Source organism: Phoenix dactylifera, chromosome 5 (assembly GCF_051530095.1).
Source record: "Phoenix dactylifera cultivar Ajwa chromosome 5, Ajwa_hap1_PhDact_Kaust_v1.1, whole genome shotgun sequence".
NCBI classification, from domain to species: domain Eukaryota; kingdom Viridiplantae; phylum Streptophyta; class Magnoliopsida; order Arecales; family Arecaceae; genus Phoenix; species Phoenix dactylifera.
In genome coordinates, this window is record NC_143194.1 from 6307700 (window position 1) to 6315820 (window position 8121).

General features: G+C 42.3%; 1 long non-coding RNA gene across 1 annotated transcript; it reads left to right on the forward strand.

Moving 5' to 3' along the window:
* Positions 1-1704: 1704 nt before the first annotated feature.
* LOC103696171 (uncharacterized) lies at positions 1705-2203 on the forward strand. Its single transcript, XR_016395564.1, has 2 exons — positions 1705-1804; positions 1886-2203. It is a non-coding gene; the product is annotated as an uncharacterized LOC103696171 (long non-coding RNA).
* Positions 2204-8121: the final 5918 nt, after the last annotated feature.

Here is an 8121-nt window from a genome sequence, read left to right on the forward strand (position 1 = left end):
TCTACAATCATTTCTTCTGATGCATTATCATAAAAGACATCCAATCTTGAAGGAAGGAAACAAAGTAACTTGATGCGGTTCCATTAAAATAAAATAATGTATTATTAAAAAAGAGTCCCTTCTTCGTAGCTCAATCTTTTGGAAATCACCTTCAAAACAGCTTGATGCGCTTCCATTTCTATGCCTGGGAATAATTGGTCCATTCTTTTCTTCTAGACAAAGAAAAGATAAGGAAACAAAGTAGAGAGATACTAATAAGTAATAGGGAGAATATTGGATATGTCGATCTCAGATCAGACCAACCTCCTAGACATTGGTATAAACCGAGGTGGGCAATTTCGACCCTAGTCGAGGAGCCGATCAGCCAAAGAGCCAATCGACACGTGTCAGCAAGAACTGACAGTTTTGGCAACCGACAGTTGTGGTAGCTTCGCATTTGGCGCACAATTAATTAGTGTCGTATGCTACTGATACGGAATATGTCCACGCAACAAACGTACAATTGACCACTGGCATGCATTGTATCAACTCAGGTAACAAAAAAACAGACCACTTTATATAAAGGGGTAGCCCAGAGGCCCTCAGGTAAGCATATAATATCTCACACAGTTCTCATCTAGAGAACTTTGCTCTGCTAAAATTTCTTGCTGCCACTATTGTCACGCCCCCGCCTGCGCGGGGCACGTGACGCACCCAGTGCCCTCGTGGGGGCTACATGAGGGGGGAATACGGGGCTCCCCTGCCAGATATTGTCCGGTTACGAGGCTTCACGCAAGCGTTCTTCATCCCTTCCCGGTTTTATTTTCCACCCAAAACGCGTCTACAGGATTAGGAGACAGCTTCACGCAAGTGTCCTTCATCCCTCTCCGGTTTTGTTTTCCACCCAAAACGCGTCTGCAGGATTAGGAGACACCCACCTCATATGTGCATGCTCTGAAACGAGTCTTTCCGATGTGGGACTATTGGGCCTTACAACTATTGCCTCTATATTCTAACTTAGGCATCCGTGGGTTATCCAGAAACTCTCCGATGAGCAGATTTTTTGCAGACCATCTCTGGAGGAGACTAACCTCCGACACCTCGGCCACCTCATCTAGCTTGGTTTCTTCCGACCTCAAGATCATATGATCTGCACTTCGACCTCGGTCCAAAATTTAGTGGCAACAATAAGAAGTTCATGAAGAATAGGAAGGTTACAGGGGTCAGCCAAAAGAAGGCTTCAAAGTCTAAAATTATCATTCCCAAAACCATTATTTACTAAAATTTTTAATATAAAGAAATTCTTAAAGAACACTAAGGCTCCAAGGCAGGCCAAAAGCAAGATTTCCAAGAGGCCGTTACATATTCTATATCACAGAAGGCCTCGGGCAAAATGATTATTTCCAGAACCATTATATACTATAATAATAGAAACAACAACCTTACTCTTTAATTTTAAAACAATATTTTAGATGGAATGGCTAGAGAGGGTGTTAATATTGTCATGCCATCATATTGCTCCAGAATAATGACTAAAATACTAACTGCTGTTACATAGTATATAAAAATGTGCAACCCTTGGAAGCCCTATGAAACAGTGATAACAGCTGCTAGACATTACCTTAATCCTTGGCAAAGAATAATCCTGTGCTTGTACAATGGGTTACCCGGCCCAAGACAGTTGTTAGCAAAGATAAGTAGCACCATGGCGCTAAACCATTCCTTGAGATCAATGGAGCTGCAGTGGGTGGTGCTGGGCTATCTGGCGGCGGCGGAGGCCATCATGCTCCTCCTGCTGACCTTCCCGGGACTCGAAAGCCTCCGGGTGGGGCTTGTGACGGCAGTCCGATGCACCCTGAAGCCGCTCCTCTTGCTGGTGCCCTTATGTCTCTTCCTCCTGGTGCAGGTCTGCTGGCAGTGTGTGAGCGGGCCGCCGGGGGACTCGGAGCACGGCCGCACCCACTCCGACAACATCCGGCACGAGAAGCCTTTCGTCGAGAGCAACCTTAACGCCATCCTAATCGTCGCTGCTCTTCTCCTCTACTGGCTCCTCTTCCCCATCACCAACCTTCTGCTCCGCGTCCACCAGCTTGGCCAGCAACTCGAGACACTCAAAAAGAAAGACCGATCGTAGGGGGTTTTACTTCTCACTATTTTATATATCGTAACTCTGATGATTGTGCTGAACCTAATTAAGATTGTGACAAGAAAATAATTGAAATAATTGTGTTTATGATGTTATGAAGGCTTGTTTGTTTATGGGAGTATGCCAGAAAATAGGGTTGCAAACAAGCTGTTAAGGCAGGAATTTGCAACCAAAAAGCTTGGTTTTTATTAGCTATGATGGCATGCTTATATATACTGAGATCATATAATGATATGATCCATATAAAAAAAATCTCTACAAATATATATATATATATATATATATATATATATATATATATATATATATATATATATATATATATCCATCATATGAGATTATATAGTTGGTCATATATGTCAAATCTGATTGTATGGTTGGCCGAGGAAACAAAGGAATGATTTTCATCAAATGGGATTGTGTAGCTGCCTATATTTGCCTAATCTGGTGGTGAGAGAATCAAGATATGATTTCAATCAATTTAAGGAATGATTTCCATCACTCCCTCTTAAGTTGGCGCGTGGAGGTTTACAACGCCCAACTTTTCAACAATGAAATGGAATGCAGCTCTGCCTAAGGCTTTGGTGAAAACATCTACTAAGTGGTGAGTGGAGGAAACAAACTTGGTATGGAGTAGGCCAGATTGGATTTTCTCATGAATGAAATGACAATCCAATTTGACGTGATTCATGCATTCATAGAATAAGGGATTGGCAGGAATATAAAGAGCAGCTTTATTACCATAATACAATGTCATAGGTACAAAATAAGTGACACCCAGATCATGGAGCAAGTATTTAACTATTGCATCTTACAGGCTGTTCCCCAAACTCCGATGGATAAGGGAGAAGAAAATCGAGAGAAGAAGGAAAGGGGTCGGCTGGGTGGTCGGCCTAGGTGGCCAAGGGTCGTCGCCCGATCAACGGCCATCCCACCGCAAGGGCGGCCGCTGTGGCGATAGGCGTGAAGAAGAGACCGAGAATGGTCTTTATTTTTGGGGCCAAAACAGGGGAAGAACTCAAAGCAATTTGGCAATAGAACGAATAGGAAAAAGAAGGGGCTTACCGGCATTTGACGGAGGCTGCGGATCTCGGCTGCGGTGGCTAAGTCAGGCGGTCAAGCGGCAGCAGCGGTGGCACTTTCCGACAGCCAAAATATATCTCAAAATAGGGGAAAAAATTAAGGAAAAAGGAATAGGTGGTGATGTTTGGCCGGGGGGCACGCCGGCCACCTGGGAAGCAAGAGCAGAGGGAGGAGAGGGAGGAGAGGAAAACAGGGCTCGGAGATGATCTTAACAGGAAAGGGAGTTTTATGTCGTGATTCGAATGGCTCACCACCGCGAAAATCGCGGCGGTTGGGCGTAATCAGCGGCTGCGGATTGGCCGGAAATGGCTGGAGGGGATCCCAATCGCGATCTTCTGCTCCAGCTCCCTCCAAAAGGGGCATGGGGCTGAAGTTGGCCGGGGCTGCCGACTTCAGCCCTGTATCTCACCCCCTATGCAATTATCTACTTCCAATCGATAGCTCCTTCTTGATTCATACACTACACAAACATCCTAACAAAAATAGGGTTGGCCTCTACGTAGGTACGTATGTGGCTCACTTCCATCATATGCTAGCACCTCATAGATTACATAGTGGAGGGCCATGATTGCTTAATATATAAGCTCTCATTTATGCTTGTATTAAATTCTCACTTAGGGTCTTAATCTTAAATCCTCACTGAGGGATAAGTGAGCTTCAGTGATTTAATCACTAGATTACCAACAATGCATAACACATAGTGATAATGCATCATATATGCAGGTATGTAACAACATGCATCACATCGTGCATGTCATTGAGATGGGCAAAATTTCAAGCAATCGAAATAAACAAAAATACATTAGAGCAATATAACCCCATAAGATGATGGTGGAGCCATTGATACAACTACATAAACAAACTCTTGTTGTAATTGATCTTTCTCGTTGCGCTACTCTAGTGCTTCCTACATCAGATCCTCACAGTATTTTGATGCAAAAATACAAGAAAAAAAAAAAGGTGACCCATGGGTGAAAAAGATAGGTGCCTAATCCCTTTACATTGGCCTAATACAGCATCCTAACATTGAAGCGAAGGAATTTAAATTTAAACAAATTTTTTTTTTTACATAAAATCACCTTACATTCCACCAACATACCCCATGGGCACTTACCATTAAAATGTCTTGCAATGGTTGGTATATCTTATATACAAAACATACAATCATTGCCTGTGTTCGATGCAAAAATGAGAAAACATTAGACTATAGACATTCCAAATGTGATCAAGACCTCCCACCAAATGGAACTATTCCCTGTTATGATTAGGTCGGGATTAATCTCACAAATTCTATAAAACCATCATATCGTAATGCTAGTCATAACAGACCTTTTACTTGACGTCATCTTATGATGCTAGTGAAAGCCCTGTAGTTCATCAATTATTTGAGAAAATGCACGATTTTGATTGAACTTCCATCCCTTTTTGTTTTAGTTAATAAATAATGAAGGGAAACAAGTGACAAGACTTGGACAATTTTTCAATTAGCATACTTACCCCTAGAACTAGTCTAGGTTGTCTTCAAATTTCCGATCATTATAATTTGTCTGATCCAAAATTTATGTCTAGATAAATTATTTTTAATATAAGATTAATATTTCAACCCATAACCCAGATTTAAAATAGACCACTTGCTTATTTCTAACGTGGTGTTGAGGCAAACCAGTATCATATGATCAACCTAACTAGGTTGTATTGGGTAACTTATTTTATTTCAATTATTTGGTAATATTTACACCTGCTAAAATCTGCATGTAACCTCATAAAACCTGATTGAAATTAGATTTTTAGTCGTCCTTATATCAGTCATAATTTATAATTTCAACCTATGGCAATCTGATTGAGAAACAGTGTCCTAGACACCGAGCACAAGCTGCATTAAATGCAGGAGGTTAACCCTGGATGATATTACATCCCATCCTTTTCTCATTTAATTTTATCATGATCAAAGCCAATATCAGAGCCCAATAATATATGAAAACAATTTAGATCATGGAAGTACATACGTAACTAAAAAATATTGCATAAATTGCTGTATATTGAGCCAAAAATTTGGGGTGCACTCATGCCATTAAGTTGGTTGATTAGGATTGTCCTAATAATGGAGCGGTTGCACACCACTAAATGGCCAACCTGATAGGATCTCAATCTGATTGGGATTGGGGATGGCAGCATCATACGAAGCCTAGGATAGGTTGACTAGTAACCCTATCCTTATACAACCCGAGCCCATATTAATCTGAGAAGTTCTTAATTAGGTTCTAATCCTAACTCATAAGAGAGCCGAAGATAAGGTGGCGAACTGTAAATAAGTTTCCAAACTCAAATAAATTAGGTAACCATGTCCAAGATATGAGGGGTAAATGATATAGTCAAACTAGGAACTACCATATGGCTACTTATTGAAACAAAAGTAGTGCAAGGATCTCGGCCTAGCTGCAGGAAGAGAAGTAGAAGTAGAAGTCAGCTACGTAAAGATAATTCATGGCAGAGCCTAAAGGAATTGTACGCGCAAACCATCTCATACAACCTGTAACTATAACAAATTAACGATACTCACGTCAATATAAGCAAGTAGAAAAACGATTATCAAACTTTCATTAGTAGCCTAGTCACTAATGTCACAGATAATAAAAGAATTTGCGTTGCTATTAAACACTTAAACTTTTAGCAATTAAAAATTCTAATTAACAGTTAGCAAACATCTTAGGTAAACTAGCTTGTACTAGCATTCAAACTAAACAATATATTCTATGTATTGAGTTATTAATCAATAGAACCATAGGGCAAACAAACAATACTGCGATAAGAGCTAAAGGAGATCGAGAGCCAATCCATGGGAGGATGGGGTGAATGTAGGTTGGTGAAGAGGATCAAGGAGATAGATCATGGAGTACCAATGTTTCTTTCAGTTTATAGGGGAGAGGCTAAGATCATACCTTTAATTGGATGGTCAGAAAGTTTAACTATCCGACTTATATCCATATTTATATATAAATACTTCCAATATCTAATTTGCATCCATATCCATTTAAAATAAATATTTATACAGATTTTTTTATTGGATAAAAATCTGCATCCACATCCATATTTGATAAAAAAAAAAAGGTTATGGAATATGGATATGGATATACTGACGCTCTATCCATTTTCAACCCTAATAGGTGAAGAGGAGAGTTTGAAAATTTTTATCGTTTTCTTTTTTGTTGAAGATATGGTTAGTAACTGAAATTCCTAAATAATGGTAATTGAGTCCAGATTTTAGTATCTTAATAAGTACTAAAGTTTAGTACTAAAGCAGCAAATGGGAACCGCCAAAAAACGTTCATGCATGGTCAATGGGTATTGAAAGATATTTTTCTCTACATTTTCATATAAATATATCTATTTGTTCGCAGACTAGTAAATAAATTAATTACTCCTTCTCATGCAACCAAAACATATTCAAGAGGTTGAAGATCGTTTTGCTTTTTTTTTTGGTAAAAAGCGGTAATTCATATAGCTCTAATATGAGTACATCCTGCCAAATCAGAAGAAAGTAAAAAGTACAAAGAGGGCGGAAGCTCCACTGTGGGCGTCCACAAGAACTCCCCCGAAAGACGAGCAACATAGGAGGTGACCCAGTCAGCTGCCCTATTCGCCATCCGAAAAACATGAGCTACCTGGTGCACACCCCACTCTACTACCAGCCTCCATGTCTCACGAATAAGTGGATGTCCATCTCCATACCTATCCGCGCCCCAAATCCACTTGATCATCATAGATGAGTCCCCTTCAATGTACACCCGCTCGACACCGAGGACCCGCCTCACATATGATATTCCCCCCAGGCTGCTCGAAGCTCTGCCCCAGCTACGGTAAGGCCTAGCGTGCGTCGACCCCCTGCTATTACCAGACAGCCATGGTGGTCTCTGATCATAAATCCAACACCTCCGGACCTCCCATCTTCCGATACGCTACCATCAAAGTTCACCTTGAGAAAACCAGGAGGTGGGGGTACCTAAGTAATGAGAGCGAATCTGGGTGCTGTAACAGCGAAGCGAGTACCCCAGATGTCCCCAGCCATCCCAAGAGATCACATAGCAGTGCATGATGCCACCTCCTCGGCTTGAAGCACTGCTCTAACTACTACCCACCTCGGAGACACCCTCCTCCCCTCAAACACGTCTGTATTCCTGTCCAACCAAATGTGGTAGGCCAGATATGCTCTAAGTACCCCTGCCTCAACAGATCTAGGGCTCTAAAATGAGTCTCTCAGCAACGGCAGTAAATCCTGTACCGACACCACCGTCTGGGGGAGAGGGACTGGTGACCTCCTCCATATCTTCCTGGCCGTGGGACACTACAGAAGGGCATGCTAAATAGTCTCCTCAGAGTCCGTACACATCTCACAGCGCAGAGGGATCCGCAAGCCCCGCTTAACTAGCACACTCCTAGTGGGGAGGCAACCCAAGCCACCTACCAGAAGAAGAGTGCAACCCACGGATGAATCCGCATCCTCCAAATCCATCCTCTCTCGATCTGCTATACTGGCTCCTCTCTGAACAGAAATTGTAGATCCCTCGCACGCACCTACGACCGCCCCGTCGGCGTCCATACTAATCTATCAGACTCCCCCTGAAAAGGCACCAGTAGAGCCAAAACCATCTCCGCTAGGTGCTCCCCAAACACCTCCCGAATCAACCCCTCCCTCCATCAGCCCTCCTCTGCAACCATCATATCACTAACAGTGTGATCCGTCAGTCGACCCGAATCCACCAGCGGCTGCGTAGTCACCCAACAATCCTCCAACACATCAATGGACTGGCCATTGGCCCATTGAATCTCTGGAAGGACCACCATAGCTTTAGCACACATCTTCCTCCATAGTGGTGAGTGGCGGCGGCCAGCCCTCGCTCCAGGCATCAACACTC